Here is a 22,006-nt window from a genome sequence, read left to right as displayed (position 1 = left end):
AGGAACAGATACTCATATTTTTCCAATCATCCCATCAAGTATTTGCCTTTTTCTCTCTCCATCTCTCATCTCAGCTCTGCTTTCTCTGTGGTGAGTTTATTCTCAGGCAGCCTCTTTGTATGTGGCAACAATGAGATCCCGTAGTTGGTTCAGTCTTCAGATGTCCAAGGGACTTTGCAGTATTTCATTGAAGGAGTCTTTCTTCCACATAAAATCCTTATTGATTCACTCAACATGCTTCTGATTGGCTCTCGTTGGAGAGTGCATACATTTGTATGCCCAAAGTTATGATCGAGATTGTAATATAGGTGGGGGGTGTGACCAGTAGTATCATGCTGTGTGGGGAGGGATAACTTCCCCAATAGACTGATTGCTCAGGAGGCTAAAGTATTGGCCTATTAGAAATAAGACTATTATAAATACTATTCTGCTGGATTCATTAATTTTGGAGTTTGCATGATATAACTGGATAAAGAGAATATCAACAACAAACTTTCATCATGGTTGGATTAATTTTATATATTAGTGTGAGCCTCATATTCTCCCCCAATATCTAAAAACAGGTAAGGATCCAAAGGCATCCTGGAATTACTAAGCCAATGAGATAAGGTGTAGTCATATCACAAAAAATTTATCTCACAACTTTCTCTACATACCTTTCTCTACCCTAACAGATTTCCATCTATGTGAATAAGACCTCAATTCTATCACTAGATCTGTGCTTAACCTGCTCAGGTATGAGATGACAATACTTCATATATATTAAGATTTTTTTCATGTAAAGATAGTGTCTAATCTTCATAGCATCCTCTTGAAGATGAGAGGCATTATCCTTATTCTCTACATGGAGAATTGGAAAGCTTTCAAATGGCTCCAAATCACTAGCTAGTTGAGAGCTAAGTATAGTAATTCTAACTAGTACTTCAGTGTTCTATCTGCCAAACCCAGAAGGCAAAATGTTTTGCAAGTTTCTTCTCTTATTCATTTCAATTCAGTTCTGCTCAATTTGATTCACTAAGCAGTATTAAAAACCTACAATGTTCTCAAAGTCATATTACATACTCTGGACAGTGCAGAATATGCATAAGGCAGAATCCTTGATCCTTAAGTGTTTCATAATTTAATTGCAGATACAACACATAAACTCAAGGAATAGTTGCATAACAATTTGAGTTAATATATACTCTAATTCCTAGCTGGAAAATGTGAGATAATAAATGCAATTATACTTAAGATATTATAAAACAGGGCACCTGCGTGGCTCAGTTGGTTAAGCATCTGACTTCGGCTCAGGTCATGATCTCATGGTCTGTGAGTTCAAGCCCCATGATAGGCTCTGTGGCTGACAGGTCAGAGCCTGGAGCCTGCTTCGGATTCTGTGTCTCCCACTCTCTCTGCCCCTCCCCTGCTCACACTCTCTCTTTCAAAAAAATAAACATTAAAAAAATTTTTTTAAAAGATATTATAAAACAAAGTGTAACATTCACTTTTTTACATACAAAAGTCCTCCATAACACAATTTTGAAATTTGTTTTTATAATTTATCCTGTCTAAATTAGTTTGTGTATACCTACAGGACGCCAGCCAAGGCCTTATGTGCTGCGTGCATGACGGTGACTAAAAAATACCATCTGGTTCACATGGAGTTATAGTTTACAGGAGGAGATATATTAAACAAATATGTATATCTACCAACAGTACAACTTGTTATATGTCCTCTGAAGGGAAAATCTAACTTTCTAGGAAAAGTGCAACAAGGAAACTGACTTGTGTTTAAAGAAAAGAACTAAAAAGTTTAAGGCAGAGGCATTTCAGCTGAAATCTGAAGAATGAGTAGAAGTTTGTCAAAGAAAGACTGAGGTGAAGAGCATCCTTGGAAGAAGAAAGAACTTGAAAGATATGCATCTCAGGGAATAGCTTAGAACAGGTAAATAAAGACATTTAGAGACACAACAGCGTGGTTTCTTATAACTCGTTCTTTAGATTTCCCCAATAGATTGGGGCAAATGAGAATCTGACATTACATTTGTTCAGAAAATTAGTGGATGTCTTGGGACTAATGAATATAAGGGAAAGTTCAAAGGCAGAAAACAGATGATTAGCAAGAATTCTTGGGTAGGTTTAGGTCAGAGTTCTAGAAAACAGAACAAAGAGATTTAAGCTATCCATAAAGTCTGTGCTCTAACAAAGGGCTTTGAAGTTACTGTGAATATTTTAGACTCAATCCACTAAATGGTAGATATATATTATAGGATGTTTAAATATCTTTCTATTTAATGGTATGTTGTCTCTTTAACAACCTCAAAAAAACTGAAGAACAAATCTTATAATTTTGTGTTTCCCATCAGTACTTCAAACACTGCCTTGAACATAACAGGTGTTCAGGTAAGTTTTGTGGATTGATTGAAACAATGATTCATAGTATAGGTTTAGTAAAACTTGATCTAAGCAATTGTGATGTTTGGAGTAGGTACATGCTTTCAAGAAACTGTCATAATGGTTTTCCATTAATTGCTTCTTTTGCCCCATTGTATCTTGTGCATTACAGCATTCATCCCTCTGCAGCAGAATCTATCATTGCTTCTGTATTGGGAGCCCAGGCAGTGATTCTGCTGGAACCATTTGTATGCACGTTATCTACAAAGTATGTGGCATGAAATAAGTGTGTTATATTTACTGAGTGCCAGAATGAGCAAATAAATGAACAAATGAGTCAGTGGAAGAACCCAGTCATGTTAGATTATGATTTAGTTAAAACTGAGGCAGGTGAAGGGAAATAAAGAGAAATACAGACTATACAACATACATTAGTTGCTTAAGAATCGTGTACTGAATAATGCTGCAGTGAGAAAAACAGATATGATTTGACCATGCACTAGATATGTGAAAGGCAGTGATGAGTTAAAATATGAAGAAAATTCATACTTTCAGTGGATTTTGAACTTTTATGTGTATAAGAATCACTTGAGGTGTTTTGTTGTTGTTGTTTTTAAAGAGCACATTTACTGAGGCCAACTCATAAAGGTTCAATTCAATAGATTTAACAAGAATACTAGCACTTCTAGTGCAGGTGGTCCAAGACCACACAGAGAAACTCTACATTAGATATAAATGGTAGCTTCATTTACTCTATTTGAAAAATTGAAAGGAAGATAATTTTGCTCCCTTTAAGTTGGTAAAGGAACTAACAACAAGTTGTTGTTAGAAAGAAACAATATATGATGCTAATTTCTACCTTTGATTCTTGACCTGGAGAAAAACAGCATGAATTTTAAGCCGACTCTCAGTATCATTCATTACTTAAACACCTTTAACCAAGTATTTTGGGCATATTTCAGCAGTTTAAAAACTAACGCTCTACACAGAATCCTTCTGGAGCTTTCCCTATACCTATGGCTTCACAAGCAATTATATTCTTAACACCAGGCAAAGGTGATCAAAAAGAGAACATCATGGGACCATTATAAGCAGCAAGGCTAAATGTATATCTATCATGGCCAATTTGTAACAGAATTTCCATGAGTGCTGCTATTCTCCTTTGAAATGAAATAGGGGATAGAGCCAAATGAAATTGAATTGTGGGTCTTTTTGGCATTCATTCCCACATCTCCTGGGAAAAGCTAGTTCTCCTACTCCAGCCATGTGGTTTTAGTGGGACTTCTATATTTTCATATGACTCTGGGTTTCTGGCAATAGTTAATTTCAATGAAAATGGTCACCCAAACTGGCTCAGATCTTCAGAGGCATGTCTTGGGAGTCTTGAACTAGGAATGGAGAAATGTGTTCACTACCTCATATCTACTAGTGAGATCAATGTGCTATAGCAGTTGTTTTCTGCTTTAAAGACTGACTTTGCCAAGGAAAATCACAAATGTATGCCTAGGTGTGGAGGAATAAGGACAGAAGGAAAGAGAGGAGACAGAGTGATGGGTAGCAGTCCAGTCTCTTGTTTCTGTTGTCTTGAAGACCATTCACCCTTATCATGGCTATATACACTAAGAACTCGCACAACTTGCCTAAATTAATTTGTGTTGGATTTCTTTTTTTTAAATAGAATTTATTTTTTAGGGAAGTTTTAGGTTCACAGCAAAATTGAGCAGAAGGTACAGAGATTTCCCACGTAGTCCGTTCCCCATGCATACATAGCCTCCTCCATTATCAGCATCCCCACCAGAGTGGTGCATCTGTTATAATTGATGAACCTGTATTGTCACATCATTATCTCCCCAAGTCCATAGTTTACATTAGGGTTCACTCTTGGTGTTGTACATTCTATGGGTTTGGACAAATGTATAATGGCATGGATTCATCATTATAGTATCATAGGGTGTAGTCTCACTGCCCTAAGAGTCCTCTGCTCTGCTTATTCAATCTTCCCTTTTCCCTAAGCTGGCTTTTTGACATTGCAACCAAGGATTTCTATCAAATTTGCTTGTGGGGTTATTCATCAGTGACTCTATTAAAGTAGACCTGTTGTGTGAATTGTGGAGAGTTAACTCTTTTGAGGAATACTTCTTATACTGTGAAACTAATTTAAAGTTTGACATAATTATGCATTGCATTATAAGAGAAACTCCTTGAATGAAAGAGAAGATAAAAAAGCTTTTTTTTTTCTTTTCTTCTTCTGTTTCCTGCCTATAGTCCAATCTCAAAGGTAAACATTAAAGAAACTGCATTATAGAGGCCTTGGATATGGGGAACAACATATCACTTTAAAATCTCATTTTCTTAAATATGCTTCTATTACACTTCACTGGCCAGAAATTACACTTTTAATTCTAATGATTCCGGGCCAACGTCTATTTAAAGTGTCTCCTTATGTTGCAGAGATATTTTTCCTCAAATCTTCTATGGATTATGTACATTTTATTAAGTTATTCATGTTTTCCTGTCTCAGTAACAAATGGTCCACAATGTTTTCTTAACAATCATAAATAATCTGTTCACTAAAATGCCCAAACTTTTGCAAAATTCAATCCCTCAAATCTCATTGTCTTAAATTTAAAACTCACTCATGCAATTATCTGAAGCTCATACATCATCTTTGATGATGTTCTGGTTCCCCTGCCACTTGGTGAGTGATGATTACCAACTTCTCATTGTCTTCCTGCTTTTACTGTTGAGATTTTTTCCTTTAAAGTTGAGGTTTCTGTTTTGTCATAGGTTCCTATGAATTGTTCCTCAATACTTTCTTAACTTTGAATCTTGAAACTGTATTACAATTTGACTTTTTGCTTCTATGACCTAAGGCTACCTACTCACTTTTTTCGAAGTTTAGGGAAGAACATGTCAGAGAACATCATATTATGTAAGCCTACGAGAAGAAACATATTAAAGTATACCCAATATTTTAGAAAAAGGAACTCTGTGTCTCTCTAGGCCTCATAAAACAAAAGTAGAGTACAAAATAACTGGGGAGAATGGGAAGGACAACTTTTAACAGCAAATTTTTTAAAGAATGGGGAACTTGGCCTTGCTTCTGTTTTTTGTTTTTTTAAGAATTCAGCAACTGTTGGAGATGAGGTAGCCAAGAAAGGTGAGTGTGACTTCAAATGGAATAAAACCCTAACAAGTGAGGCTTCAAGATCCACATATATATATATTTTACTGTCCTGTATATTTTGCATACAGAGGACCTGTGCTCTTCAAAGCCTAATAAAATGGCTATGTGAGATACACCCAAGACAATTTCCCATCACTCATAACATTAGGAAAGGGTCAAGAGGGAGAAGACTTTCTCATGTAAAGCTTATTACATGTGAACATGTTTTATCTTTAGAAGGAGAAAAAAATGTTGAAATAAAGGTTTTTATCATTACTTTCTAGATGCTATGCCTGTTGGTTTCTTACTTACATTGGTCTCCAGATATTCTTCTGTTCAAATTCAGAACGCTACAATTCTGACAAGCTTCCCCTATGAGTTTTCTAAGCTTTTGAGAAGAACAATAGTTCAATGGTTTGTTGAATTTGAACTGCCATTTATTAAGTATCCTCTAAGTGAAGACTTGTTGCATAATATTTTTACACACTTTATAACAGGAATCTGTAATTATCCTCGTTTTTGTTTCGAAGATTTCAAGACTTTGAGAGGTTGCTTTAATTGTCCTACTTTTTGAAAATAGGAAAAGCCCACTACAATACCAATCCTTCTACTAGTTCATATGTTCTTTGAAGGGAGAGTCTAAATGTTACACTCCCAGAGACTTGTATGTAGTGACCTCTGATTTGTTAAATGAGTGAAAATATGAAGCAAATTTAAAATCTTTAGTTGCATTCCTTTAACTCATAGTCTTTCTGTATTCCTTTGATTACAAATAAATCATTAAAAAGGTTTTTCCAGAAGTATGTGTGCCAGATGACATTGGAGTGGGATTTCTTTTCAAGTGCACTTCTTTTGAATGAATTTATACATGTAAAGCATTTGGAACAGTCCTGGCTTAGTGTAAAGGCATCAGTGATTTTTTCTTTTGCTATTCCCAGTATAAAATGTCTGTTTATGATTTAAATTTATATAAATGCTAATGACACCCACTTAATAAAGAAGAATTTTTTTTTTAATTTTAAAGAATTAAACTATTGTCTTGACTGTTAAAGCTACTTTTCTCTTGGGAGAGCACCCTTTCTAATTCATATCATAGATTATGAATTTATTCATGCCTATTTGATTAGAGAAACATCACTTTCTGTCTCTGAACATGATGAATGGCTCCTGCTCATTTGAAAGGTGACAACGCAACATTAGTTTGATTTTCGCGTAGGGCTGTAATGATCTTTGCTAATGGCCTGGAGTAATAGATTCAGATGAAAAATTAAAATGTTTACTGTCGTTCCTCTGTATCATGTAAGGAGAGTTCTTCAGAGAACATCGTTTTCATTATCGGGGATGATTTATCCTTTGTGATTTATTTTGCTGTGAAATCCACAGGGCAGACACATTTCTGACTTTATATACAGTTTCATCTCTTCATGAGGCAGCAAGAAGTGAAATAACCTCTCACGAAACATTGAAAGCAGACACTTATTATGTGAAACAGTTTGAACTATTCAACATCCAAAGCTAATTTTGTCGTGCTTTGCTAAAATAGTGCAGCATTTAAATACTGAAGAAGCAATATACTGATAATGAAACCATTTCCAGGCAAAGAACTTAGAACAGGTATTTAGTCTGGAGAGTTTCATTATAAATGTCTGTGCATCCTAAAAACATTTCAGGCTAATAGAATGCAAAGAACTGCATTTGGAAGGGAAGGCATATACCTGTTTTAATCAGAACTTGATATGGGAAGGACCTTTTTAAATGAAGATTCCCTTAAATATAAAAACAAATTGCTTTGTTGGGCAATTAAAACACACATCGAACTAATTCCTCTGTCAATATTATTCACTTAACGCAAAGTTATGAAAGGACTTAAGGCATTTCTTTAATACTAGGAAATTCTGGGGTAAAAAAATAGATCAGATTAAATTTATTAATTAGCACATTAGAACCCACAAGTATAAATTTATGATAAAAGTTGAAGTGTTAATCCTGATCATAGTTGTTTTACTGACTCACAAAAATGAGTTTTGATTTAGAACACTGTTATTCTCTTGTTTTGTTTTGTGTGGCTTCTGATTGTGGTGTATAAATGTTCAATATAAACATGATGTGCAATTGGTTCGCAAGAAAGAAAGGTTAAGAAGTAACAGCTCATATTCAAAATGAAAACTCTTGCTAATTAGGTGATAGAAACCTGTTAACCATATTGTAACCAAATTATAAAACAAAGAAACAAAAAAAACCACATTAGTTTAAAAGTCTAAAATAAAACAAAACTGAAAAAAACCCACATTAATTTAAGTCTTTTTTATGTTTATATTTTCCAACAATTTTTTTTTCCTCCAATGAATTCTTTATTTCTCTTTCCCTGCCACCCACCCTTTTTGATAACTAAATTAAAAAAAATGATTATTTTAATGGAGTTTACCAGTTTTGTTTCTTTGCCTTTAATCTTTAGAGCAGTGGTTAAATAAGACCACACATGCCAGCCCTAGTCCTGCATCAGCGCAGGTAGGAGAGGCTGGTAGGTAACATTTCTAAGCTTTGGTTTCCTTATCTGTGCACAGAGATAGTCACAGCACCTATCTCATAGTATGAGAATTAAATAAGATAATGCACATAAACTCAATATAATATACATGTTCAATATATACTATTTGCTTAAAATCTTTGACTTTAAAATTGTAGGGTCTCGATCTGAATTTTAGGAAAAGGCAGTTTCACTGGGGTCAAGCTGGCAGTTTCAGATCTATTAATGACAAAACTTACTGAGCTGTGTCCTTAAAAGAATTACATTTTATTCTTTGAACAAGGTACCAATGGGCAGTTCTAGGTGAAGCCAGGAAGAAAGTCTATTTTTACCCAGGGTCTTGGATCCTCAAGCATCTTTACTCAGGAATGCATTGTAATTTCTTCCCAGGAATGAAACATGGGCTTACGAGTTATTATGCTCTTCACCAGAGCTATTCTCCTTTTAGGTAGGTAGGATTGTCACCTCCCCCTTGCTTGTCCATTTGAAATAGGTAGGTTAGGGAAGTTGAAGACCAAGGAAAGAGAAATGCAACACAGCTTTAATTCTAGTTAATTTGTCCTGAGCATTTTTAGGTCACAAGTGGAGAAAATCTGAAATCAATTTCTGAGAGCTATATTTCTGAGTCATCTACCCTCAAATAAATGTGGACTTATAGAGACACAGTAAAAATGAAGTTTTGTTTCTATAGTACAAGCATCACCATTTTTTTAAAAATATTTTTATGTCAGGTTAACTTCAAAATTCTGCTCACAGAATTTCAACAAAACTTAAAATAAACCAACAACACTGCATCTATAAGTCAACTATTTTGTAAATATCAGGGATGTCTACCAAGTTACTTGTGGTAAAATCTCAGTATGACTGGTCAGAGAGGCATTTGCTCTTTCCTAAATGTTATTCCCTGAATGCTGCCCATGGCTACCTCAAAGTCTAGTTTGGTGTGTTCTCTTTAGACAAGTCTTTGAGTTTTTTAATACTTGGACTCTGAATCTACAGAAATGGTCAGATTATACTTGTGCTTGTTTTTACAAATTCTGCATATAGGAATTATCTACTTCTATAAATAGCTGTCCATTATTGGCTTATCAGGTAAGGGGGATTTTGATATATAGATGAGTTGGTTGCTAACAAAACCTCTGTCCCCATGGTTTGGGGACTATGAAAAATAATAAATGCTATTATAGACACCAAAGACCCAACTATGTCAAAACCTTCCCTCGGGTTGTTGCTAGACTGCAAACATCACATAATCAATAATGTGAGGTATATCTGATAGTTGTAGAGTTCTTTCAGTGGGACTTACCTTGAAGACATGAGATTAGTTTGCCTTCATTGATGATATTTGACTCAAAAGTTCACTTTATGAAAATAAACAGTAGTGTTTATTTTCGGTCAGATACTAGGATGCCAAGACTGACTTTATATTCCTAGGAGAAATGGGTGTTGACTACAAGAGTGTTCATTTAGTAGACTAAATTAATGTTTAAAATGGCACATGCATTGAACGGGTATGACAGTATCCAAGCTATAATTTACCAGTTGCAGTTCTGTCTATCTATGTTTGTTGTCCTGACAAAGTGCTGTTTCTTTTTTTTTTTTAATTTTGTTAATGTTTATTTATTTTTGACACAGAGAAAGAGAGACAGAGCATGAGTGGGGAGGGGCAGAGAGAGAGGAAGGCACAGAATCCAAAGCAGGCTCCAGGCTCCAAGCTGTCAGCACAGAGCCTGACATGGGGCTGGAACTCACCGACCTTGAGACCATGACCTCAGCCAAGGTCAGACGCTTAACCCACTGAGCCACCCAGGCGCCCCTTTACAAAGTGCTCTTTCTAGTATAACAGGATGGTGCCACCCATTTTCAACAGATCTGAAATCCTGGTTCTCATCCATTTGCCAGCACCAAAGCTCTGCTTGCTGTAGTTAAGCTCTGTTGGTCTGGGTACGTGTCATTTGTTAATTAGAAATAAGTCCTTTATGGTGATTCAAATAGTTTACTAAGCTTTCAAACTAGTTAGGGTAAGAAATCTAGAGCAATTTGATTCTCATACCAGTTCTTTTCTTCTTTCTATCTACCTGTCTGTCTGTCTATCTATCTATCTACCATCTATCATCTATCTATCTATCCATGCATCCATCTATCATTTATCTTTTTCTGAGTAATTATATGTGTGTATTGGGTATGGATCTATATATTGAAGATAACTGGAGATGAAAAATTAATCATTTATTTGTCTAGTGGATTACAAAATTGAACCTGATCTTCAATACAATAGTGCAGAAAAATATATCTTTAGTTGGGGTATGAACAATCTGTTCTTCCTTTTCTAAGCCTCTTTCACTCATTAACACTACCAGAAAACTTTAAATTTCCTATCCTACTTAAATCTTAGCCCAATCCAATCATTTAAATAATATCTTCAGGGGTGCCTGGGTGGCTCAGTCAGTTAAGCATCTGACTTCGGTTCAGGCCCTGATCTCACGGTTCATGAGTTTGAGCCTTGCATTGGGGCTCTGTGTTGACAGTGCAGAGCCTGAAGCCTGCTTTGGATTCTGTGTCTCCCTCTTTCTCTGCCTCTCTCCCTCTCTAAAAAATAAACAAACATTTAAAAAATTTAAATAATATCTTCAGATAATATGAAGTTCTTCAAAAGTTTTATAGACATTCTACAACATCATCTGTCTTTAAGGAGATCTCATTTGGGGTTCAGGTGATCTTAGCATGGAAGAGATGAGTCACTGAATAGAGTGACCCCTCATTCCTCTGATCTCCAGGAGATGTTTCTTACCCACTTTATGGCTGGGTAGTCTTCTGGTCACTGAAACTGAAGTCTACCACTGGTCAGGTCTTTTGGCTTAATGATAATCCTGAGGCACTGTCTGGCTCAGCAGGTTTCATTCTGTCTCCAGTAGGGTTTGGAGACTCCTTGAGTGTGTCTGGCTGTGAATTTCATTCAGTCCTGATGTGGGTGATCTGCTCTGTAGCTCTCAATCCACAGCCATCTGCTCTTCTAAGAAGTCCTCCATCTGGTATCTCCATTATTTCTGGGTCCCCTCTATTCCTATAACCTAAATGGTGACACAAGAAGGTAAAAATTCAGACTGTCAATATGGATTCTCTGACCAGACTACAGTAACTAAATTGATAGGTCTGTACACCATCTATATTTCAGAGAAGGCAGTCTGAAATATAATCTCTTTGAGGATATATGGGGGTGAAAGTACATAGGGGTGAGGTGAAGATGGCAAAATAACGTATTAGCTTTGCTTTTGACATTATCCACATTTATCCAATACAACTCACCATCACTTAGCCAAAGTCTTGAAATGGGAATTTGGGGATACATATGAATAACCATTTAACTCCTGTTTCCTTTTTTCTCTCCCTCTAAATCCAAAGCTTGAAATAGACATGTCAAAAGGTCTTCTTTACCTTGGGAGATTTCTTTCTTTTTTTTTTTTAACCTCTTAAATCTCTTCATCTATTTTGCCCATCCCTCTATCCCCTTTCCTTCTGACAACTACCAGTTTGTTGTCTATATTTATGAGTCTGTTTGTTTTTTTGTGCATTTGTTTTGTTTTTTAGATTCCACATATAGGTGAATCATACAGTATTTGACTTTCTCTGACTGACTCTTTTCACTTAGCATAATACCCTCTAGGTCCATGTTATTGCAAATGGCAAGATTCCATTTGTTTTTTATAGCTGACTAACCTTGGGAGATTTCTTTAGAGGGAATTCCATGTACATAGATGTCCCAGACTTGATTGTTTAAATACTAATGAGGAAATAAAATAATTTAGAAAATTTTCTTCTAATGCAGTAACCTGCCATGTGTAGTACTGTAACTGGCATTGGGGAAATAGTGCCTCACCTTGCTGATTGCTCTAGTCCTCACCCTTCATATTGGCTTATTGGAGGTCTATGAAAGAATTTAATAAGGAGATGGAGTTTCTCTCCTCACATCTTAATCCTAATTGGCTGCAGTACCTTACAATGAGTGAGAAGTCACAATCATGATTGGGGAACAAATTTTCTCATCTTAAACCTCGGCAATTCTTATGAAAATTGGCAGCGACGTATTATCCTACCCAGTTTTGTTTGTCCTTTATCTTGCTTATGAATCATGAAGAAAAAAAACTGCAGTTACAATAAATTCTGAAACCAAGTCCTACAGCTGGGCCACACCTCACAGGTTAAGGGCACAGTCCTCCACAAGACTGGCCCCACTATTGACAGAGGCCACAATTCATGGATCCATAAGCCACCCTAACTATTGAGTACCTAGCTATCAATTTGTGAGTTCCTACTGGCATGACACATAGAACCCAGGAAAGTGCTAAGCTTACAATTAAAGTTTAATATATTAAATGATACAAATTAGAACTGGCTAAAGGAAGAAATGCATAGGGTGAAGTCTAGAAAGGAAATACAGAGCTTCTGGTTGCCCTCTCCCCCTGCATTCCTGAAAGAATTACCTCATCTTGTCCACAATACTCAGTATTATGAACTAGGGAAGCTTACCTAAGCTTTTGGTGTCCTGAACTTGTATTGGGATTCCATCACATGCTGCTGACCTTTAGTCATGACCTTTAGTCACATGACTGACCTTTGGTTTCCAGCTTCTCCTGGAGATCACAACTGATACGGTATATTCCAAAGCCCCTATCATAGGGGCATTTTTTTCCTTATATTTGGGATATATTAGCCTTATTTTGGATAACAGAATTCAAATATGTATCTCATTTCTTTTTTCTTCCCTGGGGTTAAGGTTGATTATCACTGAGCAATATTTAAGAATTAAGAAACCTCCTTAGTGTTGACAGGGTTTAACAAATGAAGGATTTTAGTATCACAGGTCACATTTTAAGACTGCCTATTGGCCAAAGCAACCAGGCAGACAGGAACATTCTTATTAAGCAGGACATTCCAGGGGCCTAGAGATCACCTCTCAGTGGTAGCCTAAGGCAAATGTCAGACCTCTTTGTGGACAAAGTGAATGCTCCACTACACAGCTAGAGCCTTTTATAAGCAAATCCCAGGACTTGTATGCAGGTCTGCACTTGTAAACACACCTGAACTTGTACATGAATCAGTATTTGTCTTCAAGAACCGAAAATAAGTTGCTAGTTAAACTTTATCTGCTTCTTTTACTTCTCTTTGAAAAGAATATTCCTCTACATTAATTGCATGCACATTTTTATTTTATTAATCTAATAACATATGTATAAAATGCTTTTCAGTTTCAATTTCTGTTTGTTAATGTAACTAAACCCTGACGTCTTAAGTAGTTCAACTTTAGTATGTCTTATGGATATAGTTTCTTGCAAAATTATGATCTTGAGGACAGGGAATATAAGTCTTTTTCATTTTTTATTCCTAAGAGCATCAAGTGTATGTGTTTCATAGTATTGTTACTTGTACACATTTATTTTAGTGAGTGTAAGTGAATGTAGTCAGCAGGAGGATTACATCATAGCCTATAAAAAGAATCGGAATGTAACTACAATGCTTGAAGAAACTTCATGTTCAAATTAACCTAATTATTATAGTGACGAGTCACAACAAAATGGGAATCCAACTGGTGATAAACATTGGCAACCCTTATCACCACAGAAGGCATCACTTCCATCCCAAACATGGCACCACTTTGTATTATTTAGTGCTGTAATATATCCACTTCTAATAAAGCCAGGAGACACTTCCAATGTATTTTTTATCATTTTTTTATCTGATTTTTTCTTTCCATAATGGGAGTTTTAGCTTTAGTCTAAGCCGTTCCTAACATATTCAGACATGTTTTGCCTGGAATCAAATTTACATGAGGATATTAGAAAGAAAGCTCACAAATATCCAAGGAGGGGGTGATTGGAAGCTCAACAGAGAAGCTCATCCCCAGATTCTAACCCTGTGGGGAGAACTGCTGTAATGGGACCTGAAAGGCCTTGTCACCAGGGAAACTTGAGCTGCTTGTGGCAGAAGAACCCCTGTGCTGAGTACCAATATTTGAGTTAAGGCAGGGCAGAAACTTATTTATTTTATTATTTTTTTAAAATGAGGATTCAGTGAGGCTTCTCTGCACGAGGAAATGCAGGGCTACTTCAGGAATTTGAGGATCTGCTGCAGCAATAGCAGGGGAAGCCGGAGCGGGAGGTTGGAAGTGCTTTATGGGAAGACATAGGAGTCAGCCAGGAGATGGTTGAGGGTTGGATGCTCAAGGTAGCATGAAGTTACCTCTGCCCTGCTTCAGGGTAGTGGAGGGCATGGGCAACATGGAGATATCACGGCTGATGCTTTTGAGATAGAGAGGGCTTATGATCAGCAACCGTGTGACATAGAATCTCAGAAATTATTGTTGACAAGAAGCTAGAGGTCCTGTATTACCTAGTATGGGAAGATAGACTTGATTACGATTATGATGTTCCCACTTTAGATGCTCTGTTGATGAAATATAGGTTATTTTTTCCAGCCTGTATTTTCTGTAAAAATGGTACACATACTGTCTGTTATTTCAAAGTTTACACCAGATTTATGACCACTTTTTATGCAAGAATGATCACCAAGAAATCATCAGCAATGCTACATAGCTCACAAACATCACTAGTCTGCATCCCCCTGAATCCCCTCTATTCTCCTGACCTCCACTGCTTAGGAAGAGGAATACACCCAAGGTCCTGATTCTTAAATTTCCCTTGGGAAAGGGCTGTGTTTCCTGAAGGCAGGAGTAATGGAAGGAAATAAAAACAAAATGAGAAGAAAGCAAAGGAAGAGGCATGCCGAGAAGCCTTTTGATTCTTTAGTTTTCTCTTTGATTCTTGAGTTTTCTCTTTGATCCTCGTAATGACAACTCAGAGTGGATTTTAAGTAGAGGAGCTGCAGGGATGAGCTGTGTGTTAATATTCTGGGCTTAAGCTAGAGGGAAGCTTTTGGCACAGGGAACGGAAGCATGTTGTCCTGCCATCTATCGAGGCAGAGGAAGACCTGTCACGAGATAATGATGAGGTCACCACAGGCAAGGATGAAACTCCTATATTACTCAGGGCTCTCCAGAGACACAGAACCAACAGGATATATGGAGATACAAGAGGAAATTTATTATAGTGTCGCGCTGCTTGGTGCCACGTGAGACTGAAAAGATTACTCAGAGTCTAAATGGTTTGGAACAATGGGCGGCGCTGAGGGACTGCACCAAGAAACACTCTGTTCTGAAGACAGGGCTGGGTGCAGCCCCCAACCTGGGTAGCTCTCTTGTATTTATTGGAGTGTGAACAATAGTATGTGGAAACGAAAGCAGAAAAATAAGTTAATAAATCACAGGAGACATACCACGACTCTACCTGACCGCCTACGCATATACATTAGCAAACTCCGCAAGAACGAACGGGGCAAAGGGGTAAGGGTGGGTTCAGCATCCGTTAGTAACCTAAGCATTTCATCTTGGAAGGAAAAACACTTCTGATGTTTTCAGCCTATACTCTTTTCACCGTGTCTTGTTTTTCCCTTGGTTGAACAGCTACTGTGTCCGGCGTGTGCTGCGTTCAGCACGCAGTGCATTTGCCTTACTTTTATCTCTCCTGTCCTCTGTATTCCCACATTATAGGAATTAGCTCACCTGATTTTGGAGGTTGAGAAGTCCCGCAGTCTGTGATCTGCAATCTGGAAAACTAGGAAAGCTGGTGATACAGTTCAGTATGAGTTCAAGGTCTCAGGCTGCTGGTATAAGTTCTAGAGTCGGAAGGCCAGAAAATTGGGAACTCTGCTGTCTGAGCGCAGGAGAATCAGGATGTCTTAGCTGAAGAAGAGGAAGAGAGAATTCACTCTTCTTCTGCCTTTTGTTCTTTTCAGGCCCATAGGGCTTAGATGATGAGGATCTTTTTACTTAGTCTGCTAATTCAATTGCCAGTCTCTTCCAGAAACACCCTCACAAACACACTCAGAAAAAATACTTTATCAGCTATCTGGGCATCCTTGAGCCCAGTCAAGTTGATACATAAAATTATTCATTACAACTCCTTATGTCTTTGTACGTAAATCCTATGTTTGCTCTATCTCTTCACCCCAATCATGATCATTCCGCTCAAGGATTTAAAGTTGGTGAATTTTGCAGCAATTCTTAAAGGTAAATTTAACAAACATCTTTCAGCATTATGTTTTCCCTATTTGTTCATGTAGGGCATTTTTAGAGTTGACATACATTATGACTTAAACATTTTGTGAATTAATCTGTGGGCATAGCCAGCATATATAACACTATTTCACATGGAGACATATATTCTGAATTTTAATCAAATATCATATACAACTATTGGGCAGAATGACCTCCCAAAGACACCCACAGCCCAATCCTCACAATCCATAAATACTTTACCTTACGTGGCAAAAGGGACTTAGCGGATGTGGTTAAAGTTAGGAGATCAAGATGGAAAGATGATTCTGTGTTATCCAGATGGGCCTAATCTAATTATGAATCTCTGAAAGCAAAAGACCTTTCCCAGCTAAGGCAGACGGTATGGTCAGGGGGAGATGTGATAATGGAAGAATATCAAAAAGATGCAGTGTTCCTGCTTTGAAGGGAGAGGAAAGGACCCACGAGCTAAGGAATGTGAGTGGCATTTAGAAGCTGGAAAAGACAGGGAAACAGATTCTCCCCTATAGCTTTCAGAAAGAAACACAGCCCTGCCCACACCTTGATTCTAGCCCACTGATGCTCATTCACATTTTGACTGCTAGAACTATAAGGCAATACATTTATATTGTTTTAAGCCATGAAGTTTGTTGTAATTTGTTGTTTCTAATGTATATTTCTAATAATAATAATAATAACACATATTTCTAATATTGTATAGAGCCTATCCAATTAGTAAGTTGGAGACTGCTTGTATTAACTGCTTCTTCCAAGTTTAAAAACACAGTATTTTTTTCACAAAGATGCTGCCCGCTGACCTACATGCAGGTACATTCCTACAAACGGACATGCAACACACATTCTACTATCTTGTGAATCTATTTAAGCACAGGGTTTAATGTATGTTCTCTCATTTAATATTGAATATCATTTCAGGTAGGGACTAGTTCGTGATTTCCTTAAGGTTCTAGAACTATTACGTGAAGGAACTGGAACTAGTCAGCCCTGTCTGACTCCAAAGTCTGCTCTCTTGCTGCACCACACAATGAATTCAAACCTAAAACTGTCATGTGTGATGTTCTTTGTGTTTTATTTAAATCTGTTATGTAAACTAAAATAATGTAAATCGCTAAAAGGCACACCTAATGATAAAGTTAAGTGATGCAAACACAATAATAAAGGCTTTCACTGCACAGTGATTTCCTTATCCCAAATATTCTATTGTAACCTTAAAATGAATTTTTTTTAATGGAATACCCAGAATGTGTTCTTTTCCAGAAGGACCCTGCCAAAGCATTATGTTACTAAAATCATTTTGATATATGCAATCTTAGATTTAAGAAACATTGTAAAATTATGGGCATGCTTGTGAAGGGCAGCATCTCAGATGCAGATGAATATAATCTTATAATACTTGTCATATGTTCTTCTCTCAGGACAGTCAGTCCTATGTCTGATCTCAGCTTATCCCCACAATTCACACTGACAGACCTGCTGGGCTTGGCATTTGTGTCTCTCTTTGGGATTCTGTGCTCACTCCTGGGACAAAGGCCTGGAAGATAGGAAATTCAGCTAATGATTTGTGTACGTGGGTTGACCAGGAAAGAAGGAGCACTAAAATTAAAATAATAATCAAATAAAAAACAGAGTATTTATGGTGGGAGTGAGGTGGTGTGATTTTTTTTTTCTTGATTCTCATCCCAGTCAGCAGAATGGTCATGAGAAGGATTATAAGGGCCAGGAACTGAGATGTATAACTCTGAAAGACTGAAATACAAGGCCGTTGTTATACTCATACAAACACTCTGCTTCTGAACTCACGCAAGAAAGAATTGAGTCATTATCATTCTATAAATTAGTCATTTTGAGAACTACCTGGCTGTTTGATTGCCCTCCTTATAATAGAATCTTTTGCTACTACTTAATAAATCTTTACTGCAAAGCCAAACAATGTCCAACTTGAGATTTTTGCTGTCAGGATGAGAATATCTCATCGATTCAACAGGTCCCAGTATTGTTGCAACTGAATCTGAAGAGAATATAGTTTAACTCAGTGGAGTACATATGATGTCTTTATTTTTTTTTTTAAGGCTTATTAAAGTAGACCAGTTGGTGCATGTGGAATGTCAAGTGTGATCTAGATGCTGAGCAACACGGGACTGAAATAGTGTTTCTTGTCTCACGAGCTAATCTTTCAACACACATTGATATGATTGAGGGCTAATGGATGAATAAAGTATAAAGAAGATAAAAGAGACTTTGTCATAAATGTAAAAGAATTGTTCTCCTTTGAGGTTTAATTATATTTTGCTTAATAAATTCCTTCAAAATATTACATTTGGAGCTTTACACCCTAATGAATTTTATCAGGGTAGTTGTCAAAAAATAAACATGAAAAACAGTGTCTAGAGGAAAGCAAAAATGTCATGATTAAGACAACACACTCAAATACAGATATATCTCCGGAGTCTGGGATTTATCATCCTTTTAATTTTGAAAAACAATACTGCTGATGGAATTATTTCAAGAGTTTTCTAAAGTCTATTAATAAAATAGGAACAGAAGTCAGAAATTAGAGCATCTGAAGAAAATTGAATAGATATCAGGAAGTGAAGGTTTGGCTAGGGCATTCCCACTGTAGTGGGAAGTTCAAGTTCTGTACAACTTGAACTTTTTCCAGAAAGAATTTCCTGTGACTGGCGACTATTAGTGTTCCCGTTTTTTGTGGGTCCATTTGCTAATTTAAGTCAAACCCCATAAGGTCAGTATTTTTATCTGTGTATCCCTCAAATATGCTAGTAGAGTGATAGGCACATAATAGGTACAGAACACAATAACTCATGTTGTAATAATAAAAGAATAAGAGGGATGAAAGGCAAGGACCAAGTGTCTCCTTGGCTCTCAAGGCCACAAACTTGAAGCCTAAATGTGGGATTTAAAAATTTCTTATTGCAAAGTCACTCTTACTATGAAATACTTAAAACAGTTGGGATGACATTTAAATGAAATGGAACCAAATTGTTACTGCTTTTAAGCCTCTGTGTATTGAGATTGCAATGTGACCTACTCCACGGCAGTATTTTCATTTACACTTCCCATTCATTTCTAATGTCTAGTGACATTGTTCTCTGTGTTGTGTCTGCCAGAATGGATTGAGGCCATCCAGAGAGAGACAGATATTAGAACCAGCAGAAAGTGATTATAGGTGGCATCTGGCAGGAGTCATTTTCTCTTAAGGCTTTGACATGTCATTCCTGGTAAATCGGTTCTATTAGCTATCTAAAGGCACCAGATGTACCATAGGAGATTATGCCAATAAATCTTTTGTGGATTATATATATTTTTTGCTATTGCTGATTCATTGCAGCTCACATAGGCTCAACTCTGTTTGTCTAGAAATGGGTTCCAATTTAAGCTTCTTAGGTGTTTCCTTACCGAATAAATGTTTATGAAAGTTGTTCTTGCGTGATATGACCCAATACTAGAGATAGATTCTTTTAGCAGATATTGGTATATTGGTAAACTATTTTATCTGCTTGACTTTGGAATTTTTCAGTAGATATTGTCTTGGTGAATTCAGTAAATAGCGCAAGTATATTTTAGTAAAATATTTTCATTGATTTCATCTGTGTAAAATGACTAATACCAGAGAGTTCAAAACATGTAACAATAAAATGAATGTACCAAGATTGGTATTTGGGGACTTATGCTTGTTTGATGATAGATGCGAATTGGGGTCTGGATTTAGTGCTGTACATGCTCTTTTGGGTAGCCTCTCTTCACTTTAAGAACACTAGCCACAATTAAGCTCATTTGTAAGTTTATTACATAAAGTCATGTCTACATTTATTTAAATTCTATACTTCCTTAAGGGTTCAATTGATGCTTGATTCTTAAAAATTCTCATTGATTTTCAGTAAACATTAATGCCTCTCTTGTCATAATACCTTAACACACAGAGCCAGAAATAGCTATCACACTTAGATTCTTTCTTCCATATAGTTGCTGAATTTCTACTCATGCCTCAAGATCCAGATCAAGTAGTTACTCTTTGATTCATCCAAGAAAACTGATCACTGCATACTTTGTGCCCCACTTGGGTGTGGTACATACCATTACCTGTGTATATATGTCACACTCTATTATTATTTTATGTTTTTATTTTGGTCTCACTTACCCTTCTTTCCTGACCTCTTTTGGTATTTGCTTCTCAATATATAGTAAAGCAGAAGGGAAAAGTGAAAAAGACTGTGGGAGAAATATGAGCTCTTTTATATCTTGGTTTTTTATTTTACTTAATAGCACTCAAATCTATTAATATGTTGATGTGTTTTAAACATTTGCTTAAGCACTGCTCTTAAACAATTCAATCACTCAGTTTTCATTGGTTTTATAGGTATTTTTTAAATAGCTACCACTGTGCTCATCTCTCTGCTTGGTGCCATAGAGGAGATCCCATAGTATTAAATAGAGTATTTACCTCCAAGGAATTTATTACTCTTTAAAGAGACAAAAGATACATTCCTGGAAAACATCAGACTACACTAAACAGAACCCGAGTTAAATGCCAAGTTGAACAATGCAGAAAATTAATAACATGGGATTTGGAGATGAAGAAGAATATCCAATGGCAAACAGAAACTGGGGGTGGGGGTGATATGAAAGACCTTCAGGGGGCTAAAGTTCACTTTTATGTTCTTCCTATACCAGTATCCATTGCTTTGCACAATATTCTTAGTAACTTAATCTTTGGAAATTCCTCTGACCTTTTAATTTCCACACTGAAGTTGAAAACACATCCTTCCACGAAAAATTAGAAGCAGAAAACTAGAGGTAATAAAACATCTCTGTAGAATAGTGTGGCCATTGTCACTATTCATCTCTGGCTCTCAGTCAGTCTGTGAGATTTAATACTCAAGAACCAGTGGATCCACTTACTGAAAGTTGTCTCATCTGCAGTGAAGTCATCATTTTCAAGCCTGACTTGTTCTTTGAAGAGAGTCAGGGAAAAAAACACTACCATGGTTACCTTCTCAAATGCTCTGTTACTTAATAGGAGTAAGGGCCTCACTCTCATACTTCTTTGCTTGTGGGATGCAGATGCATGAATAAAGTGGTTGATGATGGTTTTATGATGTCAGAGAAACTTTTATATTACTGAATCTGACACTATTAATTTCTCTCCTATAATTGTGTCAATAGCATTTTGTAATTTAATATTAAATCATTTTTTATAAATAACACATCGGGCATCAGTCTGCCTCACTCTGATGTCTATGGGACGCCTGCCAAGGATATGGTTGATGAAACACAACCTTAGACAAGCTCCATCTGTCCCATTTAGACGATATACAGTGTCAGAGCTCAGTGGTGGAAGTAATAACTGCAAGCTGCTCTCTGGACAGACAACAAGAAAGGGCTACTGATCACACTGATGAAAATAAACCCTTAGGGTGGGTTGTAGTTAATATAAATTTAAACTAGATAAGGACTTTCAAATAGACTTCTGCATTTAGGGCTAGTGTCATGTAGACAAACGAAGTGGCTATATGTCAGCTCATTTCAAATATATATAATTTTGATGTTGATTTCTCCCTTTTAGAAAATAACACTTAAAGGACATATTGCTGTATAAAATATTTCCTAAAAGGATCAGGATTCAAGGGCATCTTTAAGCTAGGTCAGAAGCTTATGATTCAGTCAGGCTTTACTGAGAAGTTTCCAAAAACAAGGTCAGAATGGAAGAATGTGTTTTATCCAGGGTCAAATGGAACCCTATCATTGCATTCTGAGGTTTAATGGCAGTTTA

The sequence above is a fragment of the Panthera tigris genome, chromosome B1 (genome assembly GCF_018350195.1).
Source record: "Panthera tigris isolate Pti1 chromosome B1, P.tigris_Pti1_mat1.1, whole genome shotgun sequence".
Classification (NCBI taxonomy): Eukaryota; Metazoa; Chordata; class Mammalia; order Carnivora; family Felidae; genus Panthera; species Panthera tigris.
The sequence above is the reverse complement of the archived record's forward strand: the minus strand, read 5'-3'. Positions refer to the sequence as shown.